Genomic DNA, 17,924 nt, shown 5'->3' on the forward strand with positions numbered 1-17,924 from the left:
GATTCTTATTCAAGGTTTCAATCTCTTTTTCAAAAGCTATTTGCGAAGCAGCTTTGTCAGAGCCAAAATAATTACTCAGAATTTCGCAAACACCAGACTTGACAGGATCAATGGGAGATTTCTTAACATCATCAAGAACCTCAGACAAAACTTTGAAAGCAATATTTAAAGGAAGAGGCTCAGGCAGAGAACTGGCAATAATAGAAGATTGGGAAAAATTATCAATAGAAGGAGAAGAAGTTTCATTCACAAAAGGATTAATAAGGGGGGTTTCAATCATTGAAAGGTCAGTTGAAGGGATGAAATCTGAGGCAACCTTTTCGCGAATTGGAGATAATGGTTTAACTTGTGAAGATGTCGCAGGAGATTTTGAAGGGATAAGTAAGTGAAATGGAACAGAGGTTTCAACGGTTTTGAGGTGGCGAGATTTCTTGAGAGGTTTTTTGACATCCTTATCACCTTGTGAATCACAATCCGGATAAAAAACAAAGGAAACAATATTGTTATTAGAAAAGAATAATGTTTCTTACCACCTTCTGATCCGCAGACTTTCTTTTGTTTACAACAACCTTATGATGCGATTTGGAAATATTAGGGTTCTGAACCGTAAATTTGGTGTTAGAGGCGTTTTTGCTGAAATAACAACAATATGGGAATCACATAAATAACATCAAATAAGGCAGTAAAGAAGATCAATTTCAGCAAAACCCATAAGAAATAAAAAAGAAAACTAACCTCGATGAATCCATGGAAAACACCAGCAGGAAGATTAATTCGTAAAAATTAAAAAAGAAGAAAATTACGAATGATGAAGATCTACAGAGGGAACAATATGGAGATGAAGAAGAAATTAAAAAGATTGAAAGAAGAAGAAAGAAGAAAAAGTTGCAATGGCGGAATTTGCAGAAGAACGATGAAGTTGCAGAGAAAATAAAAAGAGAGAAAAAGAGAGTAAGAAAGAGTATATATAGAGGAATTTTTTCTCGAGAAGATAAAAACGATTAATGCGAAAAGATGTGAGCAGTTAAAAAGCAGCAGTTACAAAAGACGTGTCAAGAAACAGATGGGAGAAAGGATACGTGTGATAAATGCAGAATATGAAGTGATGGATAACTGCGGCATTTCTCAATCATTCTCTACTTCGCAGAGAAGATATGAGAAAAGGCAAGATGTAGGATCAGAATCTCGCAACAATAATGCCTCAACGAAATTATTAACAACACAACACGACAATGTCGCAGAACAGCTTCAGAAATGACATAATAAATGACGTCAGCTAAATCATGAGAAAAATGTGATGGTCCTGCGAAAATTAGGGAGTTCGCGAGATTAACATTTATAAGGTTGCGAGAATGTCGCAAGCCATAGCTGTCATCCACTATGTATTTCCCTATAAATAGCCATTCAGTTGTAAAGGAAAACAGAGAGATCTTTTTGAGTGAGAAGCAAGTATATATGAAAGAGAAAATTTAGAGCAGAGGTTATTTTTGATTCCTTTATCTTTTCTTGTAAGATTATTTAAAGATTCATCAATAAAATTAAGATTGTTAATCCAAAAATGAATTGAATGTTAATGAAACCTTATGAGGGGTGTAGTGTAGGATTTCCTGCAACTACAGTCATGAAGTCCTTGAGCTCAACTACACTTACTATCCTAGTCCGAGACTTAGATATAAGAGACTAGAAATCAAGACTTATAGTTTTGATCACTAACATTGACAAACATGCTTGAGATAGCAACGCATGTGAGTTTGACCGAGCAGTGTGAAAAACGGGGGTCTAACAACACCACCCAATATTTCGATTAGCAATCTGTATGGACTAACTCTGAAATACTTTACTAGAGAATCAACTAGGTCAGACTCAATCTAGATAAAAGTATCTCAAGGAGTTAATATCTCTCTCTTGATTTGATTTTTACTCAAGCTAAAAACAATAGCGAGTCTTTATCAAATACAAGGAATAACTTGGACGTTATCAAAGACCAATGTCCAAGGATCAATCAATATCAATCAACAACCAAAGGTTGGATTTCCAATTGATGATCACAAACGCACAACCTGTATTATTTCAATTATATAAAATATAATGCAGAAAAGAAATAATACAGACACCAGAAATTTTGTTAACGAGGAAACTGCAAATGCAGAAAAACCCCGGGACCTAGTCCAGATTGAATACACACTGTATTAAGCCGCTACGGACACAAGCGTACTACAAGCTAACTTCGGACTGGACTATAGTTGAACCCCAATCAGTCTCCCACTAATTCAAGGTACAGTTGTACTCCTACGCCTCTGATCCCAGCAGAATACTGCGCACTTGATTCCCTTAGCTGATCTCACCCACAACCAAGAGTTGCTGCAACCCAAAATCGCAGACTTGATAATAAACAAATCTGTCTCACACAGAAAAGTCTATCAAAGGATAAATATGTCTCCCACAGAAAAACCCTAGGTTTTGTTTCGTCTTAAGATATAAAATCAAGGTGAACAGGAACCAATTGATAATCCGGTCTTATATTCCCGAAGAACATCCTAGATTAATCAATCACCTCTTAACAGTCCTTCTTGACTACACAAGCGGTTTGTCGAGGAATCACAAACAGTGAGACAAAGATGTTTGTGACTTCTTTATCTTGCCTATCGGAGAACTCTCACGATCTCAAGCCAATAAATAGATTGTACTCGTACGATACAAGATGCAAGATCAGATCACACAACTACGATAAAAGTAGTATCGGTCTGGCCTCACAATCCCAATGAAGTCTTTAAGTCGTTAACCTGGTTTTAGAGAAGAAAACCAAATGTTAAAGGTGAATCGACTCTAGAGAGTATACTAGTATCACATAGACGTGTGGGGATTAGTTTTTCACAATGCTAGATGTCTCCTTTATATATCCTTCAAATCAGGGTTTTGCCTTAGTTACAAAGCAATCCATATTCACCGTTGATGAAAACCTGATTTAGATTCAAGCTAATATTTCTCAACCGTTATATCGAAAACTTAGCTTGTCACACACACTTGGGTAGACGTTTACTGGGTTTGTGAAAACCATGCCCAAACGTGTACGTGTATGTTGGTTCAACATAGTAACCCAAAAAGTTAACCATATGAGCAATTCATATTAACCTAGTTCTTCTTCACCATAACTAGTTCAATTGACTCAAATGAACTAGTTAGAGAGTTGTTCAATTGCTATGAGATATTATGTAACTAAACAAGATACAATTGAAACAAAGATGATTCGATTCGATTGAATCGGCTCATGAACTCTATAGCCATGGTTTGCATAAAGCATTCCTTAGTAATTTAAGTTTCATGTTCAGAGCACATCTTTAGATTATAACCACTTAAGCTCACAAACAAGTTCGCGGACTTAAGGCAACCGACAGAGATTTTCAAACTCAGCAGAAAATCTCGGCAAGGAGACTTACGCCAGTTAGCCTACTCCAAGCAAACTTCAGACTGGACTATAGTTGAACCCCAATCAGTCTCCCACCGATCCAAGGTACAGTTGTACTCCTACGCCTCTGATCCCAGCAGGATACTACACACTTGATTCCCTTTGCTGATCTCACCCACAACCAAGAGTTGCTGCAACCCAAAATCACAGACTTGATAGTAAACAGATCTGTCTCACACAAAAAAGTCTATCAAAGGATAAATATGTCTCCCACAGATAAACCCTAGGTTTTGTTCCGTCTTAAGATATAAAATCAAGGTGAACAGGAACCAATTGATAATCCGGTCTTATATTCCCGAAGAACAGCCTAGATTAATCAATCACCTCTTTACAATCCTTCCTGACTACATAGGCGGATTATCGAGGAATCACAAACAGTGAGACGAAGGTGTTTGTGACTTCTTTATCTTTCCTATCGGAGAACTCTCACGATCTCAAGCCAATAAATAGATTGTACTCGTACGATAGAAGATGCAAGATCAGATCACACAACTACGATAAAAGTAGTATCGGTATGGCTTCACAATCCCAATGAAGTCTTTAAGTCGTTTACCTGATTTTAGAGAAGAAAATCAAAGGTTAATGGAGATCGACTCTAGCGGGCGCACTAGTAGCACACAGACGTGTGGGGATTAGTTTTGCACAATGCTAAATGTCTCCTTTATATAGCCTTCACATCAGGGTTTTGCCTTAGTTACAAAGAAATCCATATTCACCGTTAGATAAAAATCTGGTTTAGATTCAAGCTAATATTTTTCAACCGTTAGATGGAAAAACCTAGCTTGTCACACACACTTAGGTAGACGTTTACAGGGTTAGTGAAAACCATTCCCAAACGTGTACGTGTATGTTGGTTCGACATAGTAACCCAAAAAGGTCAACCATACAAGCATTTCATATTAACCTTGTTCTTCTTCACCATAACTAGTTCAATTGACTCAAATGAACTAGTTAAAGAGTTGTTCAATTGCTATGAGATCTTATGTAACTACACAAGACACAATTGAAACAAAGATGATTCGATTCGTTTGAATCGGCTCATGAACTTTATAGCCACGGTTTGCATAAAGCATTCCTTAGTAATTTAATGTTTCATGTTCAGAGCACATCTTTAGATCATAACCTCTTAAGTTCATAAACAAGTTTGCGGACTTAAGTTAATCGGTTGAGTTTTCCAAACTCAGCAGAAATTCTCGGAAAGAGAACTTCTGCCAGTTCGCGGACTTAGCACACAAACGAGTTTTGGAAAATCCAGCAGAAATTCTCGGTCGAGAACTTCTGACAGTTCGCGGACTTGGCAAGCCAATTCCACAATCCTCCCGATTTATCTTGATCAACAAAGTTCGAAAACTTCGGTTCAAGGAATACATGGTTATGTAATCTAAACTCTCATTTCACTCATTGAGACATTCTCAGAAACGCTATGTAGCCGTTATTCACAGACCGATTCACGTCAGAGTAATTCTCAAAGTGATTGAAACTTTTCATGACTTTCGTCACTAGGTGAAGATAAACTTGATCAAAGCGAAACGCTTTACCAACACACGATTTCGAGATAAAAGATAAGCAATGAATGCTCAACTCGAAATGTCAAATGTGTATGATCTAGTCTATATAGCATACGACTTTTATCCCATAAGAAGTAGGAGATAGAATAGATAGACTTTTTGAGTGATAGAGATAAGTTCAAGTCTCCACATACCTTTTTGTTGATGAAGTTAAACGGTTCCTTGTATAGATCTTCGTCGTTGTATGATGAATCTCCATGAAGTCCCTGAACTCAACTACACTTTTCTATCCTAGTCCGAGACTTAGCTATGTAGGCTAGAAATCAAGATTCATAGTTTTGATCACTAACATTGACAAACATGCTTGAGATAGTAACGCATGCGAGGTCGACCGAGCTATTCTCTAACAATCTCCCCCTTTGTCAATTTTAATGACAAAACTATTAATACATATGGAATAAAAAAAAGATAAACTTTAGTGGCTCCTATTCCATAGTCTAATCTTCAACGTTCCCCGAAATCTTCTTCCTTCCAAGTACTCCAATGATCCCAAAGGTGGTAAGTTTAGCCTCACCGTTGTTGAAGATCCGTAGCTATAACAATGATAGAAATCGAGATTCTCAATCATTATTATACAGTGTCATAGTATTATTATGTAATATCAAAGTCTAATTGTATCACGACTTTAACAATAATACTACGGTAATATGTATCACTCGCCCTTAGTCAATACTCCATCTCGATCATGGAAACCACTCCCCCTTACACAATGATCCGAAAACCATATGTATTTGTAGTGTGAACTACAATATTTCTCCCCCTTTTTGTCAATAAAATTGGCAAAGGTACAAGAACGGGATCATAATGAAATTTCCACAAGAGACATTTCATAGACTAAAAGAAAAAATACATACCAACTTAATTTAGATGCAATCATAAAGCCGAAGCTAAATGCATTCATCAAGGAGTTTTAAGATACAAGATAACCCCTATAAAATTCCACAACCGCACACCCCGCAAGATATTACCATTAAGCAGAAGTTCAAAAGAATTCTCCCCCATTTAATGTCATTCCCGAAAGAACAGCAAGAGCGACCTTAATTTCGAAGGAAAATAAGGATTTTTTAATTGGACACCAAAAACCATAGGAATGATTTTCTATATCCAAAGCTCAACCAAATTAATTACAAGTAAACCCATGATTAATTCAATTGAAAACGCAACTAAATCAAACCATAAAAGTGATCAATTTAATTGAAAGTGCTCAACATAAGTAAACTTACGGAGCTACGACTAAGGTAATCATACGGAGATGACTAACTTAATCGTTAACATACTCAACATAAGGAACACCTTATGGAATATACGACTACATTAACCAATTAAGCATGATTAGTATAGTCGTTCATATACTCAACACAAGAATTTGTGGAATATATGGTAAATCAACTAGATTAATTACAAGAGAACCTGTAATTAATCTAATTGGAATACAAACAACCAAACTAATCACCGAAGTAATCAATTTAATTATTTTGGGCTCAACATAAGAGAACTTATGGAACCCCGACTAAGTTCATCATAGAATATGACAACCTTAACCATACATGTACTCGACATACGAAAGAAAACTTATGGAGTACAAACTAAATAACCAAACTAGTTGATTAATTTAGTTCCTAATGCTCGACATATAACATCTTATGGAACAACCAACAAGCCAATAAGAATAATCGACTTAGTTGTATCGTGCTCAACATAAGACACACAATGGAGCCTTCACGGTGAAACATAGCAAGATGGATCAATGAAGATCAATACCATGGATAACATACAAGTATCTATTCTATTTTCCATCATAACGACATAATAGACTTTATCCTTGTCAAACAAAAGATATCATCCTATTTTCCATCAAATACATGATTGCATAGACATAACTTTTGTAATTGTCAAAAGTCCATTCGTCCTTTCATCAATACGAATACTAATTCATGAACGACTTTACTTTTGACCGCAATATGGGACCTTCAAGTTCACGGATGTAAACAATACATATCCCATAAACAATTGCAATATCACAAAATCATAAAGATTAATACTGCAATAACAATCTTTTCCCTTAGAAGGTAGAATCAATATTTTTCGCACGGATTTATACCAAGAGTGGTTACCAAAAGTGTATAAAAATATTTCCTTAACAAAGAAGAACATACAAAGTCATTAACGACTATGCACCATAGTTCACATGAGATGATTGTGAACACTCAAGAATATATAGCAATGTGAACTACTACCCATTCTCGAACTTCCTTCTTTGTGATTCACCAACATCACTCTTGTAATAGCCACAAAATAGCTTAGAATAGGATTTCTCCAAGAATCCCAGTGCCCAAGTCCAAGAGAATATAACAAGTGCAACGAGACGGAGCAAACACTAAAAAACAAGAGACAGGACAAAGACCAATATTAATTCATCCAAATTCAACAATTCTCATCTCCATTTTGAAGGGAATTCAATAAGGAAGATAATGCAAAAAGAATGAGGTAAATACGGACAAAACAAGTTTACCGAATATCGACGTCAAGTATGCATACGGGTTTGCGAACTTAAACCCCTGGATTTTGATTTTGAATGTTGTTATGCATACTTGGTATGTGCACCATGTAGTCCAAACATCCAGAACTATTATTTTCAAACCTAAACATTTAAGAACCTTAAACACATATCAAGTTAGGTAGAAATTAACGATAAGCAAGATTATCATAAGTATTCTAAGCAAATAAAAGTACAAATATTGCTCAAGTTTATAGACATACCTTTTTAGATGAATCCAATCGAATTTAACCGCCTTACCGAACATACTCTATATGCCCCAATTTTTGTGCTTCCCTCACTGTATACAAAGCAGGGCATTCCTTGGTGAGGATGCACTTCTAACACAATCAAGTTGCGTTGGGGTGAAAAAAGTCTTGATCACCACAAGTGACCTTCAGATTATCATGAAAGAGATTATTTTTAGAAACCTTTCACATCCAATTCAATTTTTCCAAAAAACTTGTTAAGTTCCAACATCATGGATACTGCCTTTTCATAGTCATGGAGTTTTCTGGAAGATCATTCCTTTTTACACTCAAAAAATCATTGTCTTTCTTCGGTATCCACTTCTGAGTGCATTTAGGAACAATCAGAACCTTCTTCCCATCATTCTCTTCTAGAAATCTTGGAAGAGAATTGGATTGACTATTCTTTTGCAAGTTAGTCTTTCTCCAATTGGGAGCATCGGATCTTGTCTTCGTATTTACGAAGTTATCCTTTTGATAACCATTACGATTATGAAAAGGTTTCGTACGACGTTTATAGGCAAATCTAGATCTATCATAGCACTGATTCCTTTGCCTAAAGGTTGGACAATTACAACCTGTAACGTTAAGAGGACCAGTCTTAACGGATGATTTTGGTTTCACAACTTCTTTTGATTCCCAAACAAGAACATCATGAAGTTTCTCATTCCTTATACGGAAACGACATCTCCTTTCCAGATGACCCTTATGTCCGCAATAGTGGCAAACATAAGGAATGTTCTTACCTCGATCCGTGTGTGCTAACTTTGGAGGTTGATAAACTTTGCTCTTTTGAACCTTAACTGCCGGAGAAGGTATTTCACTTTTGCCATCAGTGAAAACCTTTTGTTGAGAATAATCACTATACTTGACAAATTTTACCTCTTTGCTAGTACTTGGAGCATTTATTCCCTTATAGCCCAATCCTCGTGTATCACTATGATTTTTACTTGCTCCTAGCATAGTGGTTAATTTGCTTGAACTAGTATTGAACTTTTTCAAGTCATCTTCCAACATCTTGATTTTATCAAGAGCAGCAGCTAAATCAGCTTCAATGTATTTTTCTCGAGTGAGATAAGCGCTTTCTCTGTCGTCAAAACTTGTTTGCTGGGAGTTAAACCTTGCTTCAGATTCTGCAGTTTCTCTTCCAACAAAAAGTACTTTTGATAAAGATTATCACATTCAAGTGACTTCATACGTAGGTTTTCCTCAGAATCCTTGAGGATCGATTCGGTAGAACGATTCGAAAAATAAACACCTGCGTAACATCTTCTCAATTTCTTGTTTTCTCGACAGAGAGGAGTCAGAAGAGGTGTGACATGAGAAGTTGTAATCTTCTTCATATTCCACGAATCCAAAAACTTAACATACTCTGAGACTTCCTCATCAACATCTCTATCAATATCTGAGTCATCTTCATCAGAAAGTTCATCCAACTGTTCTTCTAGGAGAGTTTCCAAATTAACAGTTTTTACACCAAGAGAATGTTTGGATATTAACATAGATGTGACAGTTCTCTCAGGTGAATCCAAGCTTTTAGAATCATCTGGTAATTTCTGAACTGGTACGTTATTAGAGATAGACTCGTCCATAATCAGATCGCTACAAACACAGACTTATAAGGTATTTAACGTGTTTGCCTTCTATGATACCAATTGAAAAAGCGGGGGTCTAACAACACCACCCAATATTTCGATTAGCAATCTGTAGGGACTAACTCCGAAATACTTTACTAGAGAATCGACTAGACAGTCAGACTCAATCTAGATAAAAGTATCTCAAGGAGTTAATATCTCTCTCTTGATTTTATTTTTACTCAAGCTAAAAATAATAGCGAGTTTTTATCAAATACAAGGAATAACTTGGACGGTACCAAAGACCAATGTCCAAGGATCAATCAATATCAATCAACAACCAAAGGTTGGATTTCCAATTGATGATCATGAACGCACAACCTGTATTATTTCAATTATATAAAATATAATGTTGAAAACAAATAACACAGACACCAGAAATTTTTTTAACGAGGAAAACGCAAATGCAGAAAAACCCCGGGATCTAGTCCAGATTGAATACACACTGTATTAAGCCGCTACAGACACTATCCTACTCCAAGCTAACTTCGGACTTGACTATAGTTGAACCCCAATCAGTCTCCCACCGATCCAAGGTACAGTTGTACTCATACTCCTCTGATCCCAGCAGGATACTACGCACTTGATTCCCTTAGCTGATCTCACCCACAACCAAGAGTTGTTGAAACCCAAAATCACAGACTTCATAATAAACAGATCTGTCTCACACAGAAAAGTCTATCAAAGGATAAATCTGTCTCCCACAAATAAACCCTAGGTTTTGTTCCGTTTTAAGATATAAAATCAAGGTGAACATGAACCAATTGATAATCCGGTCTTATATTCCCGAAGGACAGCCTAGATTAATCAATCACCTCTCTACAATCCTTCCTGACTACACATGCGGATTGTCGAGGAATCACAAACAGTGAGACGAAGATGTTTGTGACTTCTTTATCTTTCCTATCGGAGAACTCTCACGATCTCAATCCAATCAATCGATTGTACTCGTACGATAAAAGATGCAAGATCAGATCACACAACTACGATAAAAGTAGTATCGGTATGGCTTCACAATCCCAATGAAGTCTTTAAGTCGTTAACCTGATTTTAGAGAAGAAAATTAAAGGTTAATGGAGATCGACTCTAGCGGGCGCACTAGTAGCACACAGACGTGTGGGGATTAGTTTTGTATAATGCTAGATGTCTCCTTTGTATAGCCTTAAAATCAGGGTTTGCTTAGTTACAAAGCAATCCATATTCACCGTTAGATGAAAACCTGATTTAGATTCAATCTAATATTTCTCAACCGTTAGATCAAAAAATCTAGCTTGTCACACACACTTGGGTAGACGTTTACTGGGTTCGTGAAAACCATGTCCAAACGTGTACGTGTATGTTGGTTCAACATAGTAACCCAAAAAGGTCAATCATATGAGCATTTCATATTAACCTTGTTCTTCTTCACCATAACTAGTTCAATTGATTCAAATGAACTAGTTAAAGAGTTGTTCAATTGCTATAAGATCTTATGTAACTACACAAGACACAATTGAAACAAAGATGATTCGATTCGATTGAATCGACTCATGAACTTTATAGCCACGGTTTGCATAAAGCATTCCTTAGTAATTCAATGTTTCATGTTCAGAGCACATCTTTAGATCATAACCTCTTAAGTTCACAAACAAGTTCGCGGACTTAAGTTAATCGGTTGAGTTTTCCAAACTCAGCAGAAATTCTCGGAAAGAGAACTTCCGCCAGTTCGCGGACTGAAATTCGCGGAATTAGCACACAAACGAGTTTTGGAAAATCCAGTAGAAATTCTCGGTCGTGAACTTCCGACAGTTCGCGGACTGAATCTGGGGACTGGGTTCGCGGACTGAATCTGCGGACTGGGTTCGCGGACTTGGCTAGCCAATTCCACAATCCTCCCGATTTCTCTTGATCAACAAAGTTCGAAAACTTCGGTTCAAGGAATACATGGTTATGTATTCTAAACTCTCATTTCAATCATTGAGACATTCTCAGAGGACGCTACGTAGCCGTTATTCACAGACAGACTCACGTCAGAGCAATTCTCAAAATGATTGAAACTTTTCATGACTTTCGTCACTAGGTGAAGATAAACTTGATCAAATCGAAACGCTTTACCAACACACGATTTCTAGATAAAAGATAAGCAATGAATGCTCAGATCGAAATGTCAAATGTGTATGATCTAGTCTATATAGCATACGACTTTTGTCTCATAAGAAGTAGGAGATAGAATAGATAGACTTTTGAGTGATAGATAAGTTCAAGTCTCCACATACCTTTTTGTTGATGAAGTTCCACGGTTCCTTGTATAGATCTTCGTCGTTATATGATGAATCGCCATGAAGTCCTTGAGCTCAACTACACTTTTCTATCCTAGTCCGAGACTTAGCTATGTGGGATAGAAATAAAGACTCATAGTTTTTATCACTAACATTGACAAACATGCTTGAGATAGCAACGCATGCGAGGTCGGCCGAGCTATGCTCTAATACAGTGCTCTAACAATATCCCCCTTTGTCAATTTTACTGACAAAAATATTAATACGTATGGAATACAAAAAAGATAATGAAACTTTAGTAGCTCCTATTCCACATGTCTAATCTTCAACATTCCTCGAAATCTTCGTAACTTCCAAGTACTCCAATGATCCCAAAGGTTTTAAGTTTAGCATCACCGTTGTTGAAGATCCGTATCTATAACAATGAGAAAGATCGGTCTCGATCATTGTTATACAGTGTCATAGTATTATTATACAGTGTCAAAGTCCAATTGTATCACAACTTCAACAATAATATTATGGTGATATGTATCACTCCCCCTTAGTCAATACTATATCTCACATGAAAACCACTCCCCCTTACACAATGATCCGAAAACCATATGTATTTGTAGTGTGAACTACATATTAATTCTCCCCCTTTTTGTCAATAAAATTGGAAAAGGTACAAGAACGGGATCATAATCAAATTTCCGTAAGAGACATTTCATGACTGAGAGAAAGAAACACACATCATCTTATTTAGATGTAATCATATAGCCGAAGCCAAAAGCATTCATCAAGGAGTTTAAAGATACAAGATAACCCCTCTAAAATTTCACAGCCGCACACCCCTCAAGATATGACCATTAAGCACAAGTTCAAAAGAACTCCCCCATTTGATGTCATTCCCGAGAGAACAACAACGAGCGACCTTAATTTCGAAAGAAAAGAAGGATTTTATTGGACACCAAAAACCATAAGAATGATTTTTTTTTATATCCAAAAACTCAATCAAATTAATCACAAGTAAAACCCATGACTAATTTAATCGGTATAGGCAATCAAATCAAACACAAAAAGTGATCAATTCAATTCTTTGTGCTCAACATAAGAAAACTTACGGAGGAATAACTAAATAACCAAACAAGATGATTAATTTAGTTCAAAATGCTCAACATAAAGTAACTTACGGAACAACCAACAAAGCCAATCAAAAATAATCAACTTGGTTGTATCATGCTCAACATAAGACACATTACGGAGCCTCACAGTAATACATACGAATACGGATCGGGGATGATCAATACTGCGGAATACACAAGGATTCATTCTATCTTCAATCATTATTTGCATAAAAACAATAATAGACATAATCCTTGAAAACAAAAGATTTTAACCTATCTTCCATCAACGTAATTGACAATATAGGCTTAACTTTTGTATTTGTCAAAAGTCCATTCATCCTTTTACCAGTACGTGAATACTGAACACGAACGACTTTACTTTTGACAAAGTATGGGACCTTCAAGTTCACGGACGCAAACATACATATCCCATAACAAGTTGCAATATCACAAACCATAAAGATTAATACTGCAAAAACATCATCCTCCAAACAAGTTTAGAATCTAAACCAATAAATCTAAAAAGATGAAACCGTTGAACATAGCAATGTGTAATCGCAATAATGGCTATTCCAAACTCTAGTAATCCTTCTCAAAAATAAGAATAAATTCTCATAAGAAGTTTCCTAGGCATCAAAACAAACTCGTAATGCACATATAAGATGATTTGTCCTTAGAGGGTAGAATCAATCTTTTTCGCCCGTATTTACCCCAAGAATAACTACCAAAGGCGTATAAAAATATAATCTTAACAAATAAGAACATACAAAGTCGTTAACGACCATGCACCATAGTTCACATAAAATGATTGTGAACATTCAAGAATCCCATAGTAATGCGTGTTACTGCCCATTCTTGAACTTCCTTCTTTGTGATTCACCAATAACATTCTTGTAAAATCTTCAAATGAGCTTAGAAGAGTAGTACTCCAAGAATACAAGTGCCCAAGTCCAAGAGAAGTGGAACAAGTGCAACGAAACGGAGCAAAACACTCAAAAACAAGATACAGGACAAATACCAATCTTAACTCATCCAAATTCAGAAATTCTCATCTTCATTTTGAAGAGAAATCAAAGAGGAAGAGAATTCAAAAAGAATTAGGTCATTCCGAGTTCGGACGAAGAAATTACGGCCAAAACAAGTTTACCGAATATCGACGTCTACAAGCAAGTATGTGCACCAAGAAGTCCAAACATCCCGAACTATTATTTTCAAACCTAAACATTTAAGAACCTTAAACACAGATCAAGTTAGGTAGAAATGAACGATAAGCAAGGTACATGGATCATTATAAGTACTCAAACAAGTAATAAAAACATAAAACTTGCTCAAGTTTATAGACATACCTTTTTAGAAAAGTCCAATTGAATTCTACCGCCTTACCGAACATAATCCGTGTGCCCCAATTCTCGTGCTTCCCTCACCGTATACATAACAGGGCATTCCTTGGTGAGGATGCACTTACAACACAATCAAGTTGCGTTTGGGTGAACAATGTCTTGCTCACCACAAGTGACCTTTGGATTATCATGAAAGAGATCGCTTTTATAACCTTTCACATCCAATTCCATTTTTCCAAAAAACTTGTTAAGTTCCAACATCATGGATACTGCCTTCTCCATAGTCATGGAATTTTCTGGAAGATCATTCCTTTTCACACTCAAATCATCATTGGCTTTCTTTGGTACCCACTTCTGAGTGCGTTTAGGAACAACCGGAACTTTCTTCCCATTACTCTCTTCAAGATTTCTCGGAAGAGAATTGGATTGACTATTCTTTTGCAAGTTAGTCTTTCTCCAATTGGGAACATCGGATCTTGTCTTCGTCTTTACAAAGTTATTCTTTTGATAATCATTAAAATTGTGAAAAGACTTCGTATGACGTTTATAGGAAAATCTAGGATTATCACAACACTGATTCCTTTGCCTAAAGGTTGGACGTTTACAACCCGTAATGTCAAGAGTGTTAGCCTTAACATATGATCCCGGTTTAATAACTTCTTTTGACACCCAAACAAGAATATCATGAAGTTTTTCATTCCTTATACGAAAACGACATCTCCTTTCCAGGTGACCTTTGTTTCCACAATAATGACAAATATAAGGAACGTTCTTTCCCAGATTCATGTGTGCTGGTTTTGGAGGTTGATATACTTTGCTTTTTTGAACCTTAACTGCGGGTGAAGGTATTTCACTTTTTCCATCAGTGGAAACCTTTTGTTGAGAAGAATCACTAGCCTTGACAAATTTTACCTCTTTGCTAATACTTGGAGCATATATTCCCTTATAGCCCAATCCTCGTGTATCACGATGATTTTTACTTGATCCTAGCATGGTGGTTAATTTTCTTGAACTAGTATTGAACTTTTTCAAGTCATCTTCCAACATCTTGATTTTATCAAGAGTAGCAGCTAAATCAGCCTCAAGGCGTTTTTCTCGAGCGAGATAAGCGCTTTCTCAGTCATCAAAACTTGTTTGCTGAGAGTTAAACCTTGCTTCAGATTCTGCAAGTTTCTCTTCCAAAAAAAAGTACTTTTGATAAAGATTATCACATTAAAGTGACTTCATACGTAGGTTTTTCTCAGAATCCTTGAGGATCGATTCGTTAGAACGATTCGAAACATAAACACCTGCGTAACATCTTCTCAATTTATTGTTTTCACGACAGAGAGGAGTCAGAAGAGGAGTGACATGAGAAGTTTTCATCTTCTTCTTTTCTAACGAATTCAAAACCTTCACGTACTCAGAGACTTCCTCATCAACATCTCTATCAATATATGAATCACCTTCATCAGAAAGTTCATCCAACTGTTCTTCTAGGTATGTTTCCCAGACTTCAACAAGTTTTACATTAAGAGAATGTTTAGACACTGACCTAGATGTGACAGTCCTCTCCGGTGAATCCAAGCTTTGAAAATCATCTGGTAATTTATGAACAAGTACGTTATTCGAGATAGACTCGTTCATAATCAGATTGGTACAAACACAGACTTATGAGGTCTTAAACGTGTTTGCCTGCTCTGATACCAATTGAAAAAGCTGGGGTCTAACAACACCACCCAATATTTCGATTAGAAATCTGTATGGACTAACTCCGAAACACTTACTAGAGAATCAACTAGACAATCAGACTCAATCTAGATAAAAGTATCTTAAGGAGTTAATATCTCTCTCTTGTTTTGATTCACTCAAGCTAATAGAAATCAGAGAGTCTATAATCAAACACAAGGAATAACTTGGACGGTACCAAAGACCAATGTCCAAGGATCAATCAATATCAATCAACAACCAAAGGTCGGATTTCCAATTGATTTATTCAAACGCATAACCTGTATTATTTCAATTATATAAACAAATATAATGCGGAAATAGAAATAACACAGACACCAGAATTTGTTAACGAGGAAACTGCAAATGCAGAAAAGCCCCGGGACCTAGTCCAGATTGAATACACACTGTATTAAGCCGCTACAGACACTAGCCTACTCCAAGCTAACTTCAGACTGGACTATAGTTGAACCCCAATCAGTCTCCCACTGATCCAAGGTACAGTTGTACTCCCTACGCCGCTGATCCCAGCAGGATACTGCGCACTTGATTTCCTTAGCTGATCTCACCCACAACTAAGAGTTATTACGACCCAAAATCGCAGGCTTTAACAATAAACAAGTCTGTGTCATACAGACAAGTCTATCAAAGGATCAATCTGTCTTCCACGGAAAAACCCTAAAAGTTTTTGTTCCGTCTTTTGATAATAATCAAGGTGAACAGGAACCAATTGATAATCCGGTCTTATATTCCCGAAGAACAACCTAGATTAATCAATCACCTCACAACAATCTTAATCGTATGGTAGAGAAACAAGATGTCGTGGAATCACAAACGATGAGACGAAGGTGTTTGTGATTACTTTTTATATCTTGCCTATCGGAGAATTCTCACGATCTCAAGCCAATCAATATGATTGTACTGTTACGATAGAAGATGCAAGATCAGATCACACAACTACGATAAAAGTAGTATCAGTCTGGCTTCACAATCCCAATGAAGTCTTTAAGTCGTTAACCTGGTTTTAGAAGAAGAAAACCAAAGATTAAAGGAGAAACAACTCTAGCACGCAAACTAGTATCACACGTAAGGTGTGGGGATTAGTTTTCTCAATCCTAAATCTCCTTTATATAGTCTTCAAATCAGGGTTTCGCCTTAGTTGCAAAACAATCAATATTCTCTGTTAGATGAAAATCTGATTTAGATTCAAGCTAATATTTCTCAACCGTTAGATCGAAAACTTAGCTTGTCATACACAAATGACTGTACGCTTCTAGGTTTGTTAACTGCACCCAAACGTGTACATTGTTGGTTCAACAATAGTCTACCAAAAGAGGTTAACCATATGAGCATTTCATACCAACCATATTCTTCTTCACCATAACTAGTTCAATTGACTCAAATGAACTAGTTAAGAGAGTTGTTCAATTGCAAGGAAATCTTATGTAACTACACAAGACACAATTGAAGCAAAGATGATTTGATTCACTCAAATTGGTTCATGAACTTTAATAGCCACGGTTTGCAAAAGCATTCCTTAGTCTTTTAAGATTAAGTTCAGAAATCATCTTTAGATATATAACCTACTCAAGTTCGCAGACTAGGTTCGCGGACTTAAGACACCGGATAGAGTTTACAAACTCCAGCAGAAATTCTCGGGTTCGAGAACTACGTCGGTCTGCGTACTGGATTCGCGGCCTTGGCTCATTCAAGTAGTTTGTTAACTCCAACAGAAATTCTCGGGTTTGAGAACTTCGGCAGTTCGCGGACTTGGCACTTGCCATACTTCCGGTTCTCTTGATCAACAAAGTTCGAAAACTTCGGTTCGAGGAATCCATTGGTTATGTAATCTAAACTCTCATTCCAATCATTGAAACATTCTTAGAGGACGTTATATAGTTGTTACACTATTTCTCGTCAAAGCAATTTTCAAAGTGATTGAAACATTCATGACTTTCGTCACTAGGTAAAGATAAACTTGGTCGAAGAGAAAAGCTTACCAAAACATATTTCGAGATATATATAGGAGAGATATACTCGGCTCGAAATACCAAATGTGTA

The sequence above is a fragment of the Papaver somniferum genome, unplaced genomic scaffold, assembly GCF_003573695.1.
Source record: "Papaver somniferum cultivar HN1 unplaced genomic scaffold, ASM357369v1 unplaced-scaffold_135, whole genome shotgun sequence".
NCBI lineage: Eukaryota > Viridiplantae > Streptophyta > Magnoliopsida > Ranunculales > Papaveraceae > Papaver > Papaver somniferum.